Source organism: Rhineura floridana, chromosome 4 (genome assembly GCF_030035675.1).
Source record: "Rhineura floridana isolate rRhiFlo1 chromosome 4, rRhiFlo1.hap2, whole genome shotgun sequence".
Classification (NCBI taxonomy): Eukaryota; Metazoa; Chordata; class Lepidosauria; order Squamata; family Rhineuridae; genus Rhineura; species Rhineura floridana.
This window is the reverse complement of record NC_084483.1, coordinates 151529298-151554039: the sequence shown is the minus strand read 5'-3', so window position 1 is coordinate 151554039 and position 24742 is coordinate 151529298. Positions and strand designations below refer to the sequence as shown.

Here is a 24742-nt window from a genome sequence, read left to right as displayed (position 1 = left end):
CCAACGGAAGGAGGAAGTTGAATCTCTGGTAAAAGGGGTCGAGGTCCACTCAGCCTTCCATCCATCCGTGGTCGGTAAAATGAGTACCTGGCATATGCTGGGGGGTAAAGAAAGGCCGGGGAAGGAACTGGCAATCCCACCCCATATATACGGTCTGCCTAGTAAACGTCGCAAGATGTCACCCTAAGAGTCGGAAACGATTCGCACTACAAGTGCGGGGACACCTTTACCTTTTTTAAAATGCTAAGCAATGTCATCATTCAAAACTACACATTCTGTGGAACTGCCTAAGCTTCAGATAGGTAGGTAGCAGAGCTACAACTGCGGCTTGCTGTAACTTAGACCATCACGGCTACTACAGCTTCTCTGTTTTCTTCTGCAGCGGAAACAGGAAACAGCAGACAGAGCTTAAAGTGTCACAGGCAGTGGGAATACTGGCCAGCTTGTGCGAGAAACACCAGATTAACTAGGACGTCGCTTTTAAGAGAAAATCTAGACCGTTGCAAAGTAAGCTGTATACTATATTAATACTGACCACACTAAGAGATGGAAAAATACAAGGCTCCAAGTCAAAGGGAGGAACTCATTGCAGCCTTCCCCTGCATTCTGTTGGCTGAGTACTGCCAACTGGCCTAGTTTGTTTACAGTCTATTCCTGTCACTTTCATCTTGCCACAGCCCTATGAACAAGCAGAAGGGGTGGAATTTCACACCTGGCAGGCAGCCTTCTTTTATACCAGCATCTTGCATGAGCACAAGAGTATGCAAATACTCCAGCAGACTTCTAGGGACCCCAACTCCATCAATGAGCATCCAGAGGGATGGAATTTAGACTCCTGCTACTGGAAGCCAGAATCATCGTTTTAATTGTGCAAAAAGCTGCCATGAAACATAGTGGTGTAACAGGGCCTCCGAAGGGTACGGGAGGTAGTAATGAATTTAAATTGCAAACAAGGTTGATCTTGATTGGGTGTCAAGGCATTCTTCCTATTGTAAAAGAAAGGCTGAGCAATGGAGCAAACGGAACCTGAAGGATCTTCTTGTCTTAAGATTTTTGAAAAGGAGACTACATGTTGACAGAAGGTTCTGTTCCAATGCAATTTCTCTCAAATAAAGAGCAACTCTGACCTGGATTTGGGACACTGACAGGATATCACTGTGTGTGTGTGTGAGTGAGTTTAATGCAATATTTATGTGGATGACTTGGACGTCTTGGCAGGTTATGACTTTGGACCAGCATATGGATAGGGAGGAGAATTCAAATTGGTTCATGCATTAGAAGAGGAAATTTGGCTTAGCAGACAGAACTAATTGGCAGTTTCTCCAACTTCTCACATCCGTTTCTGGACCAGCTGCCTGTACAACATCTATGACACCAGAGCTCCTGGAAGATCCAACTGGATTACCTCATCTGTCAAGGCCAGTGGCCTGCTTATATAGATGGTTCTCAGATGGATTTAAAATGGATGTACCATACCTCCCATAAGGAATGGAATAGGGAGTTTTGATAGAACAGCCAGAAAAAAATCAAGGTTCAGGGTGTTCTTAAGTAGAAGTCACAATTCTATTGGGATCATGAAAAGGGGAGATTGGGTTGAAAGTTGTCAATAGCTGAGGGTTGTTAGGGTAGAGTTTTCTTTTATTTTAGAGTAGAGTTTAAGTAGCATGAGGATGAGTATATGTGTTGTTGAGACTTCCTCAACCTGGTGCCCTCCAGATGTTGGACCATTGGTTGTACTGGCTGGTGCTGATGGGAGATACAGTCCAAAACATCTGGAGAGTGTCACCTTGGGGAAGGATGGTGCAGTCATAGTGGGAAAGAAACAGCGAGAGGTTGGGGAATAAGCCAGGTATGCTCAATGATATTCCTAGGATTGGTGTATGGGACACTGGACACCTACTAAGTTTAGAACCAGGAAATCATGTCAAAGGCATAAAATAACAAAAAGTCTTGTAGCACCTAAAGACATAATACATTTATTATGGCATAAAGTTTCAAGGACTACAACCCACTTCACCAGGTGCATAAAGTGCTATCCTGAGGCACAAGTACACATAAGCATGGGGTGGTGGTAGAAAGGATTGTAATTTGTATTTCTATCCTGCTTTTCTTCAAGGTGGCAAACACAGTTTAATCCTCTTTAATCCCCACAACAACCCTGTGAGGTAGGTTAGGCTGAGAGGAAACAGCCCATAGTCACCCAGTGAGTTTTGTGACTAAGTGGGGATTTGAACCCTGGTCTCCCAAGTCATAGTCCAACACTCTAACCACCATACCATACTGGCTCTCTATGTGCATTGCACAGAATACAAATTGTAATATAATAAAATCCAATGTAAGAAATAAAAGCAATAAAAATACAATTAAAATCAACATGAATGTTTAATACAGACATGGACCACTGGGGGTCCACAGCCAAGGGGAAGCAAGCCCATGGACCACTGGGGGTCCACAGACCAGAGTTTGAGAACCCCTGGACTAGATGGTTCTTTAGGTTTGTTGCAATTCCAGTTCAATAATATTTTATGGTGATATATGGTGATGGCAAAATTTTCTTTGCCCTTTCCCATATAAGCAATACTTAGGAAATTATTAGAGCAACTGTGGGAAAAATGTATTTATGACTATATAGTCCCTTTCTAGAGAAATATTTAATTCCAACTGTAGATTCATTTACAGAAACACTCCATACCTGGCTTAAAAGGTTCCACAATATCCACATTCACCAGACATATGTTCACATGCTCTATCTACCCCTCATGCATGTGGCTTAATACATTACTTCCTGTTAAGTCCAAACTGGCAAACTATAGCTTGGGGTGGGGGGAAGCTTCTAAACCAGGACTGCAAACCACTGTATACAATGCGCATTTCAATTTTTAGCTTACTGGAATAGATATGATGTGATTTTAACATGTTCCACTACTGTTAATATGCTACAGTTTTAATACAATTATCAGTTTTAAATTGATGGTTTAAATTGTTAGCTGCTGTGGAGATTGTAAGATTGAAGAGTGGGGTATAATGAATAAATAATTTTGTTCTTTCATATAATTGGAGGGCATTCAAAGACGTGGGCAGTAGTCTAAAAATAAATAATTTTCACTAGTGAATTGATCTCTGGCACTTATTGCCAGAAGAAATGGTGATGGCAAATGGTATAAATGGATGCTCTTAAAAAGAAAATGGCTAGATGGACCATTGGTTTGATCTCATATGATGATGATTAAATTTATATTCCTCCCTTCCTCCCAAAGTAGCCTAGGATGGCATGTTTAGAGGTCAACTTAGTTCTTTTACCAAGATAGGATTGGACTAAATGTGATCCACCCTTTACACCAAAGTCCAGTCATTTTTCCTATATGAGTTCATAACTGGTACTCCGTGATCTTCCCTCCTTATTAGAGAGACAGAGAAAGCACTCTGTTTTATCAGTGTCAAAATAGCCAGAAGGATTATTATTTTATATTCATTTCCAAAGTTATCTGTTGGCTCCATTTCTCTTCCATGCTCCCTGGGATCACTTCTCTCATGTTAGCTGGCTGCCCAATTTTGAATATTTGAGAAAGAAGGATGTGCCTTGTATGAAGATATGAGATCAACTTCTTTGGCAAAACAATAGTGAATCCTGGCAGAAAATCTTCTGTGGGCTGTAGGGAAGACTTGTCATAAGTACATATATAAAGTTGTGGGTTTTTTGTAACACAATCTTCTAAGAAAGGGACTCAATGTGCTTAAGATGCTTGATGTTTAAAAGGCAGGGGGGAAAGATAGAAAGAAAAATACACTATGGAGAGTAGTCTGTGTTTGCTACACCAAGGAGCTGCTTGCAATCCCATCCTCTGTGCCATAGTTTGCCAATATGATGTCCTCTGACATCTGGAAGGCACCACATAGGCTGCCCCCACTCTGTGCCAACAACCTCCAGCGTAGGGGAGATAGTTTGGGAACAGAAAAAGGGAAAATTGTGAGAAGAGATGTTGCTATATCAGAAGTAGATTCTTCAGTGCAACCCAAGTACTCCCGAAGTTTCATACACAGTCTTTAACCTTGGAAAGTGGAAAACGTTTGTAAGCCCATGCCTATAACCTGCTTGTGCAGGACAAACTACACACACACTCTCTCTTTAAATCCAAAGTCCATTACCTTTCCAGGGCCTCATGTTGTCTTGTTCCTGACAGGAGCTGCTTTCTGCAACTCCTCCACTCATCCATCTTTTGGTGACTCACTCCCATACCACCTCGCGTTCACATACTCCCCTGGGTCTACCACACCAAAGTCCTAAAAGTGTCATATTGGATATTCATATAAAAGAACAGGAAAGCCAGTTTACTCACTAGCCACTACCCTGCACAGGATATCATTTTCCTGCTTTGAATAGCATTCTCCTACTCATGTAAACATGTACTACTAATGATTACAGTTTCTTGATGGTGAGAAAGCAATACAGATAATATTTTGCACAGACCTTCAAATATTTGAACAAGGAAACCAGCAAGGGTGAAGGATGGGCATTCGGGATAAGGAAAACTTTCCCCGCATTTTTTGGAGCAAAGCTCCTTGTAGAACATTGTGTTTCCACTAACTATAAAACATGAATCAAAATACTGACACCCTCCCTGCTCTGTTCCTCATAACCTCGAGGAAGGTGATAAGATTCAGTTCAATAGCTTGAAATGTAACAAGATAAAGCAAATCATTCGGCATGAAAGAACACCTGGAAAAGTATAAATTATGCCAGACTGTTTCACCAAAGGTGAATATTTCATATCGGGAGGAAGGAAGGGGCTGGGGAGAAAGTGTAACTTGCTAGGATACAAAAGTGAAAATGGCTCACTTTATTTATGCTGCTCACTTAATGGCTCACTTTATTTATGTTACTCCCCTGCTTAGCCCAGGGAATTCCTGTCTCCTCCTTGTCCATGTGCTTCCAGACCCAGGACAATGACATCAAATTGTTCCACATGCAGGCCTGCCATAGCCTACCCACACTTAATAGACACAATCACACGGCCTGAGTAGACAGGGCCGTTAGGATCTGAAATAATTAGGCAAAATCATACCTAAGATGCGGTAATATATTTGGATAAAAGCAGGGATGCTATCTGAGTTAAGGCTGCAAACCTAACCCCACTTATCTGGGAGTAAGCCCCACTGAATTTAATAGGACTGAATAGACATGGTTAGAATTGTACTGTACATTATCCAATTGCAAGTTGGATTTCGGTCACATCTTTTTGAGGTCTCTACATACATGCTTCAAAATATCTGGATTAATAAGGGAGATGCAAGGTCTGTTTTCTTCTGCGACACCATTTGCAGAATTTCCAGCAAAAGATTCAAACTGACAGTTCTTAGGACAGCTCATCAGAAATGACCATTACATTAATTAAGACATCTTTTCATTACATTCTTTAAAAGCCCATCAGGGAACAGACATTCTCTCTCAAATTCTCTTCACAGGAAAAACAAATAGTTCACACACATTTTTACAAGCAGGGACTGCATACAAGAGGAATTGGAATACTTTCAAACTGCTGCTTGTGGACCACTGGTGGCCCGTAAGCTTTATTCAGGTGGTCCATAGCATGTCCACATTAAATATTCATATTGATTTTTAATTGTATTTTATTGCCTCTCATTTCTTGTATTCTGTTTTATAGTAGTTTATTTGAATTCTATGGAATGAAAATTGTAATACAATAAAATGCAAAACAAGAAATAAAAGAAGCAATAAAAATACATCTAAAATCATACAGTAGCTACCACAACTCATTACAATGGCTACAACACAGAGAAACATCATTAAGTGGTCCACCAAGACCATCAGCAATTTTCAAGTGGTCCATGGAGAAAGAAGTTTGGAAAGCACTGACTTAGATGCAATGTAACTATGCCTTTTGTACATGTCCCTCTGGATTTATGGGTTTAAATACACAAAATGATAAATAAATAAAAACCATCTGATTTTCATTGGTAGCTTCCATGCAACTATGCGTCAGCAACTCTCTGTTCAATTTCTTCTGCTGCAAGGTACTATTTAGGGTAGCAAAATGTCCAAGGCCAGTTCTAGTCATCAGTGTGTAAATTTTGCCAGTGATTAAACAAGGAAGAATCCACAGAATACAGTAGTGTGCATGTGTGCCAGGATGTGGAAACGACAAAACAAGCAACCCATACCCAGAGCCTTGTTGTCTTGGAAGCCCAACTACATACAGATAGAGGGTGCACCCCTAATGAAAGAGCTTTAAGCTAACAACACTCCAGAATCCCACAAAAAACGCATTTACCCTGCAGTGCAGACATGTCCACAGACAGCAAAATTGTAGGATCTGATTTAGGTTATTTATTTATACTGGCTTCTTGACCACTAACTAAAATGGGATCACATCAGTTTCATTTAACTGTCTCTGAGAGAGTTTGCATTTAAGACCACCGAGAGAAAAAATAGCAATTAACATAGCATTTTAGAATATTCAAAGCCAATAATATATATTAATAATATAGTATCGTACTACTAATATATAATGTATAATTGCTATAATTATTATAATGGATGTAGGTTGATCATTATCTCCATGTTGCAAATGATGGGGGAGGGGACAGAAGAACCTGATGCCCAGCACCAATAAAAGGGCCTTTTCAGTGGTGGCTTTGGAATTTGTTGCCTGTCAGCCTTCAGAAGGCTACCATACCCCAGTTCTTTAGAAAGGCTCTGACAAATTGTTTCAGGCACCTAAGTGAGGTCGTTGCTGATTTTGGGTATCATAAAAGGACACCAATGTTGATGATGATGATAACTGAAATTACATCACTACTATTACTACTACTACTGTATGTTTACAATTAGAGATGAGGACAGATTGTTGTGCAGTTGTCTCTGGTAAAAACAAAATAACTTGGCTGGCCTTAGGTACAACCATGTCCACAGGGGGTGGCAAGGGGGTGCTTTCCCCCTTGAATCCTGAATGTAATGGTGGGTGGAGTGGGTTGCCAATGACCTATAGTAACAATTCATAGAACTTCCACTGTCCCCCACAAAAAATTCTGTGGATACTCTTGCTTAGGTACTTAGCCTCTCGACTTTGTTGGGAGGGGATGATATTTGCTGCTCTGCCTTAGGCAGCAATATGTCTTAGGCCAACCCTGCAGACACCTAATATGTGACATATGCTTTTTGCTACACTGCTCAGTGAAATAGCTGAACTGGAAAACTGGATTTTGTATTCTGGGCTGGGTAGATGTTTTATTATTGCTTGGCCCTTTAGCTTTTAATGCTGGTGTAGATGCTAGGGACTGGATCTGGATGCAAAGCATATGCTCTTCCACTGAGCGAGCATGCATATAATAGCAACACAGGTCATACCAAATGAACCCATCTCTTTTATCAGGGTTAACAACTATTAGGATTGCAGAAAGCATAAAGACATCTTTAGTAAGGTACTCATTGCACAGCCCCACATATTATTGTCATGAAGTGAAGAAGTAAGAGTCAGAATATATTGTAACATAACATGGATTTTTTTTCAATCAATCAAACTCAATCAATTAAAACCTACACTCTGAACATAATCATTAATAAATAGTTTAGGGCTGATCCAAGTCAGACTTGAAAGGATATCTAATGAACAACTGACCATGACTCAGCAATGTAAAACTGTTGCAACAATTGCCACATTTGTACTGGCTTAGGAGAAAGAATGTATACAAGATGCAAAAAGCAACAGCAGTGTTTTACTCTATTCATGTTGACAGCCTCCCTTATCTCAAATTTGCACATGTTAATAAAAGGAGATTCAGAGAAGAGCTACCAAACTGATAGGGACACACCCACAAAACACGAGTGAGAAACCACCACATTAGAAAAAACAAATATGGCTGAAAAATCACTACTGGCTTATTAAAACCCACTCTTCAACCGAAAAGGCTTCCAGAGCAGATCAAGAGAAATACAAATGCAGTCCTCCTCTATAACAGTTGATGAGGATCACCATACTGTCCTACACAGAGTTAAACCACCACCACCACCATCGGTAAGAGACCCTGTTCTATGTGACTATGAAACAGATGCTGACATAATTTGTTTGATTAATGAGGAAGCGGAGAAACACACACATTGTATGCCCTGCACAAAATCCTAAAGCTTACCATAGATACCACACAAAGGGGGAAGCAGTAAGTTGGGGTGGGGAACCTGTTGTCCTCCAGGTGTTGTTGGACTACGTCTGGCCACAGGTTCCCCATCCCTGGGTTAAAGGAATCATAAGAGTTAAAATGAGTTAAGGAGAGTTAAAGCTCCAGGACTACTAGCTCACCACTGAACTGCACATGAATCCTTAAGATAGTATCCTATCTTTCCATACCTAAAAAAGGGAGGGAAACATCATGAGGAACTTAAGATAATCTCAGATACAATATATACAAAAACAACATGTTCTCCTTTACAGTTTGTCCATTAGCACTTCAGCAAATCCTTGTGATGGGAGCTGTTTAAAGGGCTTCAAGCATGTATTTCAGTGTTCCTGAGGACAACTGAGTGAAATGGGCCTATTAGAAAAAGGAACCCATTGGAAATAACCAAGAAAAAAAGATAGACAAGGGGGATGGGGATTTCTGACTGGCTATTTAAGAGGATATAGTTGTTCAGCCTGTCTACTGAGAATAAGAATAATGCTCTGCTTTAAAACTACAAGGAGGCAAAATTAGGGCTAAAGGTTGAGTTAGATGGGGTTTGGGGACTCTTTCATTGTTAGGATGGTTATTTTAAAAGTCGTCATGTACATAAAGTAGAAAGAGTAAAACTGCTACTCGTGGCTGAGAAATAAAAGTCTACCAGGATTTTTAAAAACATTTCTGGGAGATAAGAGTTAGATGAAATGTTAGCCAAAACTTCTTAAGTACAAGGGCAAGCAGGAAGTAGGACAAATTGCCCAAGGTGGGGGAGTCTCCATTGTTTGGCTACAGACACAGAAACTGTGCATGTGACATGTTCCTGAGTCATCTTAATTACATCTTGCTGTGGCTGAGGCATTTTTCTGATTAGTCACAAGGGGTTGCAGGGCTATTTACTGATGTCTGGGGGCACTGATTAGAAGAGTCTTTCATTTCAACAGACCTTCCAGAGACAGAACACATAATTTCTCCCCCTCTTTGCCTCTCCAGTGCCAGATTGTCAATAGCTGCCAAATGGAATGAGAACCACATGTTGTTCAAGATAAACACCTGTGCCCAAACCAGCTGAATATACGCACGTAAGAGCACCACATAACTCAAGTGAAAAGTGCTGTCTCTCCAGCAGCAAAGTTGCCAAACTACATGAGACACTAGGAGACATTTTCTGATGAGACCTGAAGCTAGGAGGGACATAATTACTGACTCACCAGATTAACTCCTGTGTCATTAATGGCTGCATACAGAATTTCAGCAGCTGCAACTTTGTCTTTTTTCCTGCAGAACTGGCAGAAGTAGAATGTGACAAAATTATCATTTCTACACAGCTATTAAAGCCCTTGAATTCTGTTAGATATTGCACCTGAGAAGCTTAGAAGGGCAATGTACAACCTGTGCACAGCATTTGTGCAACTTGAAGATGCTTAAGAAAATGGTAAGAATTCCATCTGTCATTAGACAAAGTTTGTAATCTCCAGGTTGTAAGGATACATTCCAAAAATGTGACAGGGGTTCGTGAGTGGATGGAGAGAAAGTCTGAAACCCATGGAGAAAATAAATTTAAAATTCAATTAATTATTTTCTAGCATTCAAGATTTCTAAGATAAGATTTAAATATTTTACTGATACAGGTTCTTCCCAACAAGAATGTTGCAGATTACAAATGTTTGTAGTGATATTCTAAGATTTTTATTGTACTGAAGTTATGCACAATCACTTTTAGTCTACAATTCTAACTATTTTCTATCTTTTTCTATTCTATGATTTAAATCGCCTTGAGACACTGCTGTAGAAGAGGCCAAATAAATAAATGATTATCATGCCAATTGTAAACAACCTTTGTGACTATTATATGTAGGTTCTGTCATTTGCATGCAGCCAAATAATGCAAATTCACCGCAGATCTCTTGCTCATAAAATATTTTTGGTATGACCTTCAGTGCTGAGCAAGCCGATCTCCTCTGTAATCAAAGAGCAAACTTTTTTAAAAAAGCAGGTCAAATGTTACTGCAACTTTTCTAGGCTACACCCACTTTGTTTCAACTCAGTTTCTTCTCATTTGTTGTGACTGAGCACACATTTTGTGCGTGCTTGTGTATGTCTGTGTGTACATGCATGCATAGGCACACAATTTTGTTTTAAAATTACTTGCTTATGTCCTGCTCTTCATCTCTAAAGAGGTCAGAGTAGCATACAATCAAAATAGTATGTGTATGTATATGTATTATTTGTGTATATACACACACACACGAGAGAGAGAGAACAAAATAGCAGATATAACAGGAAAAAATATTAATTTCACATATATGCTCATTGGGTCTGAACTGGCGGTGACTAACCAGGAATTAGACCTTGGGTTCATCACGGGACAGTTTAATTAAGATGTTGACCCAGTGTGCAGCAGCTGTGAAAAAGGTAAATTCCATGCTAGGGATCATTAGTAATTGTATTGAAAATAAAATTACCGGTATCATAATGCCATTACACTAATCCATATTAATCTATGGTGTGATCACATTTGGAACTTTCAGTTCTGGTCTCCTCACCTCTAAAAAGACATTGTAGAGTTGGAAAAGATTCACAAAAAGCAATCAAAATGATCAAGAGAATGGAGAGACTCCCTTATGAGGAAAGGTCGCAGCATTTGGAGCTTTTTAGTTTAGAGAACAGGAGAACAAGTGGTGACATGATAGAAATGTATAAAATTATTCATGGCATGGAGAAAATGGATAGAGAAACATTTTTCTCCCTCTCTTATAAACACTAGAACTCATGGGCATCCAACAAAGCTGAATGTTGGAAGATTCAGGACAGTCAAAAGAAAGTATTTCTTCACACAGTGTATAGTTAAACTATGGAATTCACTCCCACAAGAGGCAGTGATGGCCACCAACGTGGATGGCTTTCAAAGAGGATTAGACAAATTCATGGAGGAAAAGGGTATTAAAGGTTACTAGCCATGATGGCTATGATCTGTCTCCACAGTTGGAGGCAGCATGTTTCTGCAAACCAGTTGCTGGAAACTGCAGGAGGGAAGAGTGCCCTTGTGCTCAGGTCTGGCTTGTGGGCTTCCCATGGGCATCTGGATGACCACTCTGAGAACAGGATGCTGGACTAGATGTTGTGTGAGTGACCTTCTGCTAGCACAGTGGGACTTCTTTCTCTTCTTCACCCTGCGGCTCCCCACATGCCCCCAAAATCATCCCCCAAGACCCTGGAACATAGGTCTTTTTGGGGTCCCTGCAGGGTGGTCTGTTCTGCTTGTGCATGGACAATGCTGGATACAATCCCATCAGGAGAGAAATATTGGAAGTGATACGGGAAGTAAAATGATGTTTCTTAGTAAAACCAGAGGACTATAGTGGTAATATTTAATGGTTGAAATAATCACAGAGTTGTTTAGCTATATGTAAAATTAATTATTACTCATAATTATGCAGACTCTCTAACTATGAATTATATATTTGCATAAAATCGGAGATGCACTGATAATTGTTAGAAATTTTATAGAAAGATCTTTTCGATTCATTGAGATTTAAGTTATGTATTGTGACATATTTAATTTTTTGGGAGGGAGGAAAGGAACCTAGACCTATGTGGAATGCTCAACATTGTTGTTGTTCAGTTGCTATAGACAGACATATATAAACTCATGTTTTCTTATGTCATCAGATCTATTCCAAGATCCTCTTTGGTTATATAAAATGCCACTATGACAAGAATCTGGTGTGTGTGTGTGTTTGCTAAAATGTCACATGTATCAATACTTTCTCATATTCATTTGGGCTTTGCTGGCAAACATTATTTATGCTATGGATGGATGGATGGATATATTTATTACGGTCATAGACCAATAAAACAGTTATAAAACATACATACATAGAAAAGTTAAAACATTTGTGTCAATAAAATGGAAGAGAAAGACTTAATATAAAAATAATACATCACAAATTTAGTTACCTTATGCATTAGCCATTTAGATGAGGGTCAGAGGTATTTAATTTTAATAACGTTAGGTACACAGAGAGGACATTCAGATTTCTTTCCACTTAAATGGACATGGTTAAATTTCTCCTAATGGAAATACTTGTAGTACAGAATTTTGCTACAGATTGCGTAATATTAACAGAATGGTCAGCAAGGAGATATTTGACATAAAAGTCCTCACTTCTTCCTGGGAAGGAAGTAATTAGAGGCTTAATCAGACGGTGTCTAGAGTCATGATATAAAGGACAGTACAAGAAGACATGGATTAGTGATTCAACCTCTCCAGCATTGCAAGGGCATGTTCGTTCACTATAGGGTGTTTTATTATATCTGCCTATCAATACCGCATTTGGTAGGCAGTTTAACCTTGCCCACACAAATGCCTTCCGATATTTAGGTATGGATAAATTAGAAAGATACGACATTGGTTGTTGGGGATTGGTGTTAAATATCTGTTTTCTAATCAAAGCAAAATGCTGTTGGAGATCCACATCTTTGACTCTCTGGAGAATTTGTTCTTTGGCTTTTACAAAGCCCATGGCTAAAATAGCAGGAACAGAGTATCCCAAGGCTGTTATCTTTTTTATAATCATCGATTGCCATGATGAGGGGAAATGGTCCTGCAGGACATAGGATGTAAATCCTATGGGGTTGAATAGCAGTTTAAGCCAAGTACTAATTCTCAAACACCAGATTCGGGCTTCTAGTGACGATAGTCCCGCTTCCATTCGCAGAATGAAGCTAGGGACACAGGTAGGAACTGCAAATATTGATCTGAGAAAATAATTTTGAACAGCTTCCAATTGTTCAAAGTTTGTAGAGGTTGTGACTTGAGAACCATACAGTAATTGAGGAATTATTTTAACTCTAAAGATATTGATAGCTGGTATAGGGAGCTGTCCCCCTTTAGTATAGTAAAAAGATAATAATGCTTTCGTGGTTCTTTTTGCGTTTAGAATGGCGGACTTCATGTGTAGAGACCATGAGCCGCTGGACTGAAAAGTCATTCCTAAATATTTGAATGCTTTAACCTGGTCAATGGAATAGCCATTGATTCTCCAAGCATGGTTAACTCTTTTGTTAGTAAATATCATTATCTTAGTTTTCCCATGGTTGATCGTTAAAGATTCAGCAGAACAGAAAGTAGCCACCCTAGCCAACAAGCGTCTCAATCCTACCGAAGTTCTAGACATAAGCAGAATGTCATCGGCATATAACAGAATAGGTCTTGAGATTTCTGCCAATTTAGGGGAGTGTGAAACAATCGGATACATCTGATGGACGACAGAATTAATGTAGATATTAAACAATAAAGGGGCCAAGATGCAACCCTGTTTTACCCCCTTATAGGTAGGAATGGGATTACTCAACTGACCCATATGGTTGCAACGAACACGCAAGTAAGTATTGTCGTAAAGGCCCCGAATTAGCGTCAATAAACGGATGTCAATATTAAGGCTAGCAAGTTTATGCCAGAGTCTTTCCCTCGAGATGGTATCGAAAGCTGTTTTTAAATCAATGAATGCAGTATACAAAGAATTTCCATTTCTACCCTTGTATTTATTCACGAAATGTTGGAGGACTAATGCGTGGTCCAGGGTTGAACGACCCGCACGGAAGCCTGCTTGTTCAGGGGCTAAGATATCGTTCAATTCGACCCAAGCACTCAATTTCTGATAAAGGTGTGCAGAGTAAAGTTTACTGACAATATTCAGTAAACTGATTGGTCTAAAGTTGGCAGGATAATTAAGCGGGCCCTTTTTATGAATTGGGATAATTATAGCTGTTCCCCAATCTCTAGGTATTAGCATTGAATGGTCAATGTGTGAGAATAATGTCGCCAATAAAGGGGCCCACCATTGAACATTCGATTTGAACACTTCGGCTGGGATACTGTCAGAACCTGGGGCCTTATTAGATTTCAATTTGGCTATAAGTTCAATGATTTCATTGGGGCCAACCGGATCCCATTCGGGGATATCAGTTGGTAGATCTTTAGGGGCTACAGAATTTACCTCCTGTCCAAGTAGCTTAAGGAAATGTTCCTCCCAGGCTCTCGGTTGCACATAGCAGTCCATACTAAAATAAGGTTTTGGCCAATTATTTGCAATGATTTCCCAGAACAGTTTAGAATTCTTCAATCGTGACGCGTTTGAGAGGCGGTGCCAAATTTCGTGAAGGCTTGTTATCTTTTTTTGTTTTAACAATTGTTGATATAATTTCTTCTCCTTACAATATGCTTGGAGCGTATCTGGGTTGCGAGTCAGCTTATAGGTCTTAAATTTAATTATTAATGACTTTTTCCCTTCTACGCATTCCTTGTCAAACCATGATTTAGAGTTAAGAGTTTTTCCGTGTCTCTTAGTTTTCGAAGTGGTTAATAATAATGAACGTAGCATAGTTAGTAGCTGTTGAAAATATTGGTAAGAAGTTAAGGGATTAGAAGATGTAATTATCTGGTGTTTTAATTCAAGGATATCCGGGGCACTTGACTAATCTTTCATCACATTGATTGTTCAAGTCTCCACTCTCTGCAGAGACCCTAAGTTATCCACTCTGGGCTCCTTTGGGAGGAAGGGCAGGATATAAATGTAATAAACAAATTAAAGGCAATGCTATGGCATATTTGAGGCTGAGGACAACCTTATAAGTTTTGCTTAACCTGCTCTTTGCATCTGTAAAATAAGAACTATAGCAAATAGAATACATGTTCCATTTAAAAATTAGGTGTGCATTAATGTCTAAAACGGGGGAAAGTTAAAAAAGAGTTCCATTTATTTCAGATGTGAAAATCAATCAAAGTTCAAATGAATGAGTTCTGAATGAAAAAAATAATAATAATCTGTTATTCATTCAGTTCAGTTGTAGCCCTGTAACAACCTGAACAGGTCATATAAAGATTACAGGGAAAGGAGAAGAAAGAGTGCAGAAGCATGGAGAGAGAGCCCTAGAACAGTCAACAGGAGAATAAATGATAAGAAGAAAAACATTGTACTGAGCATCTTTGTGCCAAGGATCATGTGGGTTGTCCAGTCTGCAAATATTACTCTGTATAATTTTCAATATACTGGCAGGCAGGCTTCCCCAACCTGGTGCCCTCTATATCTTTTGGTCTGCAACTCCCATAAGCCCCAGTCAGAACAGGAGGAGAGAGGGGAAGGTATTTATTTATTTATTGAAACATATTTATAATGCCTACCACATGAGTCTCAAGGCGGTGCACAACAAATTTTAGGAACATCCACATTAAAATCAATGCAGTTTTTTAAAAAAAATACAGCTGATAAATTAAAATATAGCCTGCTGGAATTTAATACCAACAAAGGCCGGGGAACATAAACATGTTTTTAGTAGGTGTCAAAATGGCATCAATGTTGATACCTGCCTAAGCTCAAAGGGGAGGTGGTTCCATACGTAAGAAAGGTGCACCACAGTAAAAGCCCTTCCCCTGATTGCTGAGTGTACAGCAGGGCACATTTCAAATGTTGAGAGAGTGCTAGGGGCACCATTCACAACATGGCTGCCATAGGGTGTGGTGTAACACAAAATGGCTACCATGGAGTGTGTGGCATAACACAAAAGTCAGCTTTGGTTAAGTAGAGGCTCCCAGGGTTAATTGTGGCTTACGAAAAGGGAGAAGCAAAAAAAGCTGTGCGTATGGGCAAAAGGCTCACATATATTGCCGCTTTTAAAGCCAAGATCTCATGCCCAAACATGGTCATACATTCCTCACCCCAGAAAAATGGTGAACACAAGCAAAGTTACAAACTCCCTACGAAAATATGTTGGTTGTCTTGTGAACCTTTTGCTTCATTCCTGTTCTCCCCTCCTCCATTTTTTAAAAAATTTGAAGGCTGCATGCTTCTGCTTTCCAGCACTAAAATGCACATCTCTCAGATTATTTATTTATTTATTTATTTATTTATTTATTTTTAAGAATCAGCAAACAGAAATATGGCTATTCTTCTGGAAGTAATGCTATCCCACCACATCAGGGCTAATTGTCATGCATTATGCAGGATAGGAGTATCACACTAATGGTACCAGATCAGACATAGTTCAGCTAAGGTATCACTAAGGGCCTCATTACTGTTACTCATAAAGCGTTGTCACCTGTCCTTAGGATTGGGTAGGTTAGACTGTTGACCATTGAACCACACTGTCACTGAGTGTTTTTCCATCAAGTCTGAAAGTGTGGAAATCTGTAGCTAAGAGAAGTTATGTCTTTGCCCAGTCTGGGAACGGATAGCCAAGGCCGTTGTCATGGCAGCATCAAGATAGACTGGGAGAGTTCTAGCAGTTATCTGTGTTGAGCTGAGTCTTCTGTGTAATGTCTTTGAACTGAGAACTTCTCTCCTAGAGGGGGGGATCTTAAAGCCTTAAGCCATAATGTCTTAATAAAAGACTCTTAACCTGATCTAATGCATCTGAGAAGTTTCTTGAGCAACTTAACTCCAACATAACGTATGCTGTTTCATGCAACAACGCACACACATCAACAGGGGTTATGGGCCCAGATCCACAGCGCGTTACACAAGAGTAAGTTGCTGGTCTGAAAGGCAGATGGAGTTCCAGAGGGCAGCTTGATTGATTGTACCAGACAGAGGTGAGCAACATGGCTGTAAACCTGTCTGGGGGAGGCTTGCCAATGGAAAGATTGACGGAAAAGAATTATGGCAGCTGGAAGCCGAGGATGCTGGCTTTGCTGATAAAAGAGGATTTATGGGACATTATAGATGGACCCACTCCGGCAGTACTGACCGCGGCCTGGATGCGTAGAGATCAGAAGGCGCAAGCTTTTATACTTCTGGCTCTATCAGACTCTCAACTTCTACACGTGAGAGATGTTACAAACGCCAAACAGACGTGGGACATGTTGGAAGGCATTCATGTGCAACAGACTGCGGGATCTAGATTGTGTTTGGCACGGAAGCTTTACCAGATGCGCTTCACGGGTGAGTGCGAAATGAGTGAGCATCTCACGGAATTCAGATGTTTGTTTGCTGAGCTGACGGACCGAGGCGTCGAGCACTCTGAACTTCAGAAGACCTATTTGATCCTGGCTTCACTCGATGGGACTTGGAATAATATGGTCATGGCTTTCGAAGCCATGCCTGACGGAGGTCTGAACGTTGCGTTTATTGAGGAAAAGCTGACCCAGGAATGGCAGCGGAGACAAGAGGCGAAAAGTGCTGAGGAAAAGCAAAGAGCCAAGCTGAAAGAAGAAAGCAGCAGCAGACAGGAAAACAAGCAAGAACAGCAATGGCTGAAGGCTTGTTATGCCTGTGGGGCTCGTGGGCATCTCCAGAAAGACTGTGCAGTCAAGCGAAACTCCAGGGACGCAGGCTTGAAGCAGGGAAATGTGAACTTTGTTTGTAAACAGAAGTCTCAAGATTTAGCACCTGTTAACTGGATTGTTGACAGCGGGGCAAGCCATATATTAATCAAAGACAGAAGTTTGTTTTACACTTCAGAAGACGTGCAGGATTTTGTGCAACTAGCTGATGGATCGCAAAAGAGCGTGGAAGCCCGAGGACTGGTGAGATTTGATAAACTGGGAATACTTTCAGAATGTTTGTTTGTTCCAGAATTAGCTCATAACATTTTGTCAGTCAGAAAACTGGTGAGTTGTGATTTTTCTGTATTGTTCCACAAAGACAAATGTTATGTAATGAGGGGAGATCAAGTGTGTTTGCAGGGAAGCCTTAATGATTCACAGTTTGTAATAAAGAGCAGTCAAGCAGGGTGTGCTGTGTTAAATGCTGAGGCACAGGTACATCAGGGCTGCGTCCATGAATGGCATCAAAGGCTGGGGCATGCAAACCTTGACACGATTAAGAAAACCCCAATGTACAGTGAAGACATGCGTTTAAGAGACTGTGGACAGTTAATGGATTGTGATGCATGTCATAAAGCTAAAATGACTATTGGCTGAAAGAACCACAACAGCTCCCTACCAGCCAGTTCATGCTGATTTATCAGGGCCAATAAATGCTTCACGTGGAGGTGCGAAATTCTTCATGGTACTGGTGGATGATTTTTCAAGATTTTGTCATGTTTTTCTGTTAAAGCATAAAAGTGAAGCTGAGCAAAAGCTGAAACTGTTCATTAAGAGAATCGAAACTCAACATGGCACCACAGTGGGGGCTATACGCTCGGACCGGGGGGGGGGGAAATTCACGAGTAAAGCATTGAGTGACTTCCTTGAGAGTAAGGGAATAAAACAGAATTTTACTGCTCCATACAGCCCGTTTTCCAATGGAACTGCAGAGAGAAAAAACAGGGTGCTGCAGGAGGCAATGAGAGCCATGTTAATGGATTGCAGTTTAGGGAATTCTTTCTGGGCAGAAGCAATTCTTTATGCGAATTATATTCACAACAGGGTATTACACAGTGCACTTGGAATGTCTCCTTATGAGAAAATCACCGGCAGAAAACCAAAAATACAACACATTCAAAAATTCGGGGCAAGATGCTGGATCCACATTCCACAGGGAAAAGGGAGGGGCAAGCTTGCGCCCAGAGCACTGCAAGGTTTTGTTTTGGGATTTCAGAATGCATATTTCAGAGTTTGGTGTCCAGAAACACAGCAATTAATTCTGAGCAGAAGCATTAAAGTCTCAGAAAAACCTTGGGATCAAAGGGAAACAGTCATTCTTACAGGGTCAGATGACACACAATCACAAACATTTAAGCCAAATCCAGACATAAAGGTGGAGGGCACACATATTCCTCTCAGAGATGCGTTAAATGAGCTCATTTGTGGGAAACGAAGATCAAAGAAACGTAAGGCTGAGGAAATGGAATCTCCTGCGCAGGCTGTGCCAAGCACAAGCACAGATGGGGGGGCAGAGAGAGCAGAAGCCCTAGTGCCATTAAGACGTTCTACAAGAGTAAACATAGGGAAACCGCCAGAAAGATATACTGTGGGGGTAATTACCAGTCCTGGAATGCATAAACTGGTGGACATGGATCCTGACACTTTGTATTTGACATGTGTACAGCCAAAGTTTGATTGAATAAAGTTTTAGCTAAATGTGCAGAGATGTTCTGAACTGTACTGAAATGTAAGCTGTATTGCAAGATGTATTGTAGAAATGTATTATTGTAATTGTTGTAATGAATTACAGACATGATGGGAAAAAGGGGGGATTGTTGACCATTGAACCACACTGTCACTGAGTGTTTTTCCATCAAGTCTGAAAGTGTGGAAATCTGTAGCTAAGAGAAGTTATGTCTTTGCCCAGTCTGGGAACGGATAGCCAAGGCCGTTGTCATGGCAGCATCAAGATAGACTGGGAGAGTTCTAGCAGTTATCTGTGTTAAGCTGAGTCTTCTGTGTAATGTCTTTGAACTGAGAACTTCTCTCCTAGAGGGGGGGATCTTAAAGCCTTAAGCCATAATGTCTTAATAAAAGACTCTTAACCTGATCTAATGCATCTGAGAAGTTTCTTGAGCAACTTAACTCCAACGTAACGTATGCTGTTTCACGCAACAACGCACACACATCAACATAGACATCTAAACAATGTCTAATGGGGGGGGCTGCTAACTTATACCCTCTCTCTATTCATCAGTGGCTTTTCCAGCAAACCACAAGACTAAGCTGAATGCAATTATCCTGTCCTGCAGGAAACCTGCAAAGAACACACACTGTCCTGCCTTCTACCAAGCTCCCTGCGGTGCCATTTTTATGAAGTTTCCTGCCTCCAGCCTTACAGAATCAAAGACAGGAAACTGATTTTACTACATTCTTCTTCCTCCTAGTTTCCAACTCCTCCTAGAAACATAACTGTGACATTTGCATCTCTTCCCAGAGCTCTTCAGAAGTGTATAACTTTTGTATGTTATCGAAGAACAGTTAGCATACCACAGGCACGAAGAGACAACAGATGCTTCCTAAAATTGGGGATTGTCTCTCAGAACACAAGCACACTTTGCTGTAATGGGGCCTGCTTGCAAATACTGGTTTTATTGGGGACAGGCAGAGGGAGAGAAAAGAGATTTATGGAGTTGGAAAGGATGTTAAAGGTCATCTAGTCCAACCCCCTGATGATTCAAGAAATCTGTTCCTACTGCATCCCTGATAGGTAGCCATCCAGGTGATGCTTTTAGCCTAAACATCACTAAATGTATAACATAAGTTCCCAACAAAAAGTAATGGCAGAATCCTAGTTTCCCTTGGTTTCTAAATGTTAGACTTAATCCCAAAGTTGTGGGATTCCTAGCAAATACCTAGGGAGTGCCGTATAACAAAGGCCTAGGACTTTTAAAAATATATTTTCACACACAAACCAAATCAGGAGGAAACATTCCTAAAAGGCTGGTTGCCTCATGGCTGCATCCAAACTTCTACATCACTGTGGGCAGAAGGTAGATTGGGATCTACTGGTAGATCTCTGGGTGGTTTGTGGTACATCAAAACGGGTTTCTGACTCCCAGTTGTTTAACAGCAATAAGAAGATTACTTCTCCCCACTGGAGTTGAGCTGCTGAAAAGAAAGCTAACCAGGAATGGTGTTTTGTGTGAAAAAGGCTACTGTGGTACTGGAGGGAGAAAGCCTAGTCTCAGAATATGTTCAAAGCACCCTACTGATTCATTCTAACTGTATGTTTTTTGCACCTGGCTCTGGTTGGTAGATCTTGGGGTTCTAGAAAAAAAGAAAGTTCCAACAAACCTGAAATCTGCCCATCCCTGCTCTACATACACCAGACCAGAATATCAAGAAAAACCTTTGAGTCACTCCTATCATACATAATAATATGGATTTGTAACTGTGGGATCCAGTGAGATTTTTAACTGTTTGTTTTTAACAGCAGACCCACCCCCAATACCAAAAATTACAGTTGAAAGTTCAGTGGGTTTAAGCCAAATACATCCTTCAGCACATTGAACTAAAATGCATAGCTCTTGGGGTTCCAGCTATAGTGTTTCATCTCATTGTATTTCAATGGGTGTATTCCACAGGTTGTAGTGTTGTGGCGCATACCCTTTGGAATTCCCTCTCCTTAAATATTAGACAGTCGCCTTCTCTGTTATCTTTCTGGTGCCTACTGAAGGCCTTCCTCTTTCAACAAGCCTTTTAAATAGAGACCTTATTCCAGTCTGTGTCTGTGCTGGAATTGTTTTGAAAGTTTGTTTTTTTAAAAATGCTTTGTTTTTAAGAAGTGTTATAGATGTTAGTGTTTTATTGCTTGTTTGCCGCCTTGGGCTCCTTTTGGGATGAGGGGTGGGATATAAATTTAATAAATAAATAAATAAATAAAAAGCCCCTTTGTTTTTTTTTTACTTGAGTGAAGGTGGTCCACACACAGAAAGGGGCAGCAGGCTAACTCTACTGGCTCCATCCTTGATGTCTGTGCATTAGGTGTAGAAGTCTGAACTGGGGAAGTCTACATACATTTATAGGCTTCTCCGGGAGATTGAATCCTGCATAATCACAGCCCCAGCTCCTGGCAAAACAGGTGTATGGAGGCTTCCCTGGCTCAGATATCCACACTCAGTGCATGCACAACTGGGGTAGGGGGCTGAGGGAAACTGCAACATACTTATTTATTGATAAAATGTTTATACTGCTTAATAAAAACCTCTAGGCCAGGGATAGACAATGTGGCAGCTCCAGCCTGCATGGCAAATGGTCATGGATGATGAGAGTTGTAGTCCAACAACATCTGGACAGCACTATTTTGGCTACCCCTGTTCTAAGCAGTTTACATAAAAAGAATAAAAATATAACATTCAATAAAATCTCCCAAAAGCTAGATCAAAATAAGATGAAAATGAAATATGTCATAAATGAAACTGAGCTGTGTGTAAAATAAAAAAAAATAAAATGTAAGAGTGCAGGAAAGCTTAGGTAAACACATACATTTTAAAGAGGCGATTAAAAGTCATTACTGTTAGGAGGGGGCCTTCCAGAGAGTAGGTGCTATTACTGAGAAGGCCTGCTGTTACCAAATGATGATCCACTGGTCACAGAATGGCCACAGGGTCTCCTTGAATATTCTTAAAGATTGGCTTGGTTTGTACCTAGGGGGGCGGTCTGCTAGGTGCTGGTTTGGGTGTATAAAGCCCTATACAGCTGGGGACCAGGTCACCTGAAAGATTGTCTTACCCCTTATATACCCAGTCGATTACTGTGTTCTGCAGGTGAGGGCCTCCTGCACATACCATCTCATCAGGAGGTCTGTTCTGCACAACATAGGAAGCAGACCTTTAGTGTTGGGCACTGAAACTTTGAAATTCCCTCCCCTTAAATATTAGACAGGCACCATCTGTGCTATCTTTTCGGCACCTATCAAAGACCTTCCTCTTTCAGCAAGCCTTTTAAGTAAGATAAGAGACTTTATCCCAGTCTGTGTCTGTGTTGGAATTGTTTTTTAATTTTTTAAAAAAGTTGTTTTTAAGATTTTTGTTTTAAAGATGTTTTTAGAGTTTTGTCCCTTGTTTGCCACCGTGGGCTCCTTCTGGGAGGAAGGGTGGGGAACTAATTTAGTAAACAACAACAGGTATCCTTGTTCCAAGTTGTTTAGGGCTTTAAATGTCAACAACAACACCTTGGTGTTGGGAGAGTAATGAGTGAATAATGAGTAATGAGTAACTCTATTGTATTCTTTAATGGACACTGAATTACTAAACCTTCACCCAATCAGGGAGCTACCTAAAAAACCCAAGATGGCAACTGTTAAACAATAATACATAGCATAATTTTTGGATGCTTTATGCTTCATACACATGGTTTATATTTCACTGAGCGCATGCCACATGGAGATATTGCCGTCAAAGACCAAGCATGCAATGTGCAACATCGGGTTCTTGCATCAAGTGGAAGTACTGCTTGCTGTAACATGCAGCCTTTACAGGCTACATTGGCAATTCAACTTGCAATGTCAGCTTGCCTTACTACTACTATTTCAGCTATCAATGGATCTTCTCTTGCATAATTTAATGAAAACCAAATTAGTTTTTGATTTAATGGAGAACACTATAATGGAGCGCTATATCTACTAATCAGCCCTGGCTCAAACTTGTTACTGGCCCTTGGAAGGGTGCTCTTGGTGAGCTCCCTCCTCCAAATGTTCCCACAACCACTTGGGCCCTCCAGGGCCAGCACTGTTGCAACACCAGCCTCAGTCTCCCCCTTGCATGTGAGGGGGCTTACTTAGTAGTGCAGCAAAAGCCTAACAGTTGTGCGGCTTTCCAACACACTGACAGGCAGCCTACTTGCCCAAGGGGGTGGGGAAGAAGCCAGACACCCTGTCATAAGTGGACTTACCCACCAGCAATGGGCTTTGCAATGGGCTGGGGAGTCAAACGTGAAGAGCCATAGCTCAGTGGTAGAGCATCTGCAGAAGGTCCAAGTTTCAATCCCCGGCATCTCCAGGCAGGGCTGGGAGAGAATGCTGTTTGAAATCCTGGAGAGCCACTGCCAGTCAGTGTAGACAATACTGAGCTAGATGGACCAATGATCTGGCTCAGTATAAGGCAGTTTCCTAGGTTCCTAAACAGCTGCTCAGCTCCTGACCCATTACAACACCACAACTGGGTAAGCACCAAGAGTGAGAATGAAGAGGTGGCTGGAGGCTGCAGCAGCATGGCTTCCAGGGGGCCCAAGCAGCAGTGTAGTGACAAATTCAGAAGTGCAGGGTCCCTTCATAATAGACACAGCCTTGCCCCCTTCTAAGATTATACAATTTTCAAAGATTAATCTGGCCAGGCTTGAATACTGCTTTCTGCTTCTCCATCACTGTCACCATTTGACTGTCCTTTCTCACTGTCAGAAATATTGCATGAATTACTGAATTCAGTGTCTACATGTTTATCTCCTGCTGCTCCCAAAATACTTGTTGATGTAGATGGGATGCTTTCATGAGGATTCACTGTCTCTTATTCTGTAGTTACAGAATTCTCACTCTCCACAACTTGGCTTATTGAAGTAGTGAAAAGAGTGCCGTTAGCTCCTCAGATTGGCTCCAATCAGCAGAAAACTACAAGGACACAAGTTAGAAGACTCTTCTCAGTGGCTAATACACTCCCCTTTCATGCTGACTGGCTCATAGGATGCTGGAGACATAAGGACCCTGCTGGGACCTTGCTCCCAAAAAGGTAAGGGGTCTAAGATGCCCTTAGACCCTGAATGACTACACCACTGGGCCCAAGTGGCAGCATGCATGGGGGTGGGGCGAGTCCACTCCACTGAGCCTTGCCAGGTGTGTAGGTCCCAGCTGTCTCACTGCTGGAGCTGTGGCAGGTAAGCAGCAAGGAGAGAGAAAGAAAGATGGGAAGATGGGATATAGGACTACGGATCTGGATTGTACTACTGTAAAACTTCTGTGACCCTCTTGGCCTGGTTTTTCTGGTTCTGCTTGGTAAAAAGCTTAATGAAATCTTCTGTCAACATCTATTGTTTAATCAAATTTGGAGGTTGCATCACACATACTAGATTTTATTGTCTACTGAAGAGAGATTATTCTAAGTGATAAAACAGGAAGTTTTTATTCTATCACTGGAACTGTGATTGATCAGCAAATCTTCAAATTTAACTATGTACATTTCTTACTTTATTTTTTTTTACAAAGGAAAAGTA

At 40.8% G+C, this 24742-nt stretch overlaps 1 protein-coding gene and 1 long non-coding RNA gene across 3 annotated transcripts in view; one reads left to right on the top strand and one right to left on the bottom strand.

Moving 5' to 3' along the window:
* The window catches only part of TMEM63B (transmembrane protein 63B), a 108300-nt gene that overhangs the window by 76001 nt on the left and 7557 nt on the right, over positions 1-24742 (bottom strand). The window lies entirely within an intron of this gene.
* LOC133383684 (uncharacterized) lies at positions 7789-24255 on the top strand. Of its 2 annotated transcripts, XR_009762371.1 has the most exons (4): positions 7789-8033; positions 9163-9251; positions 9454-9604; positions 24054-24255. It is a non-coding gene; the product is annotated as an uncharacterized LOC133383684 (long non-coding RNA). The 2 variants fall into 2 exon arrangements; XR_009762370.1 differs by lacking the exon at positions 9163-9251.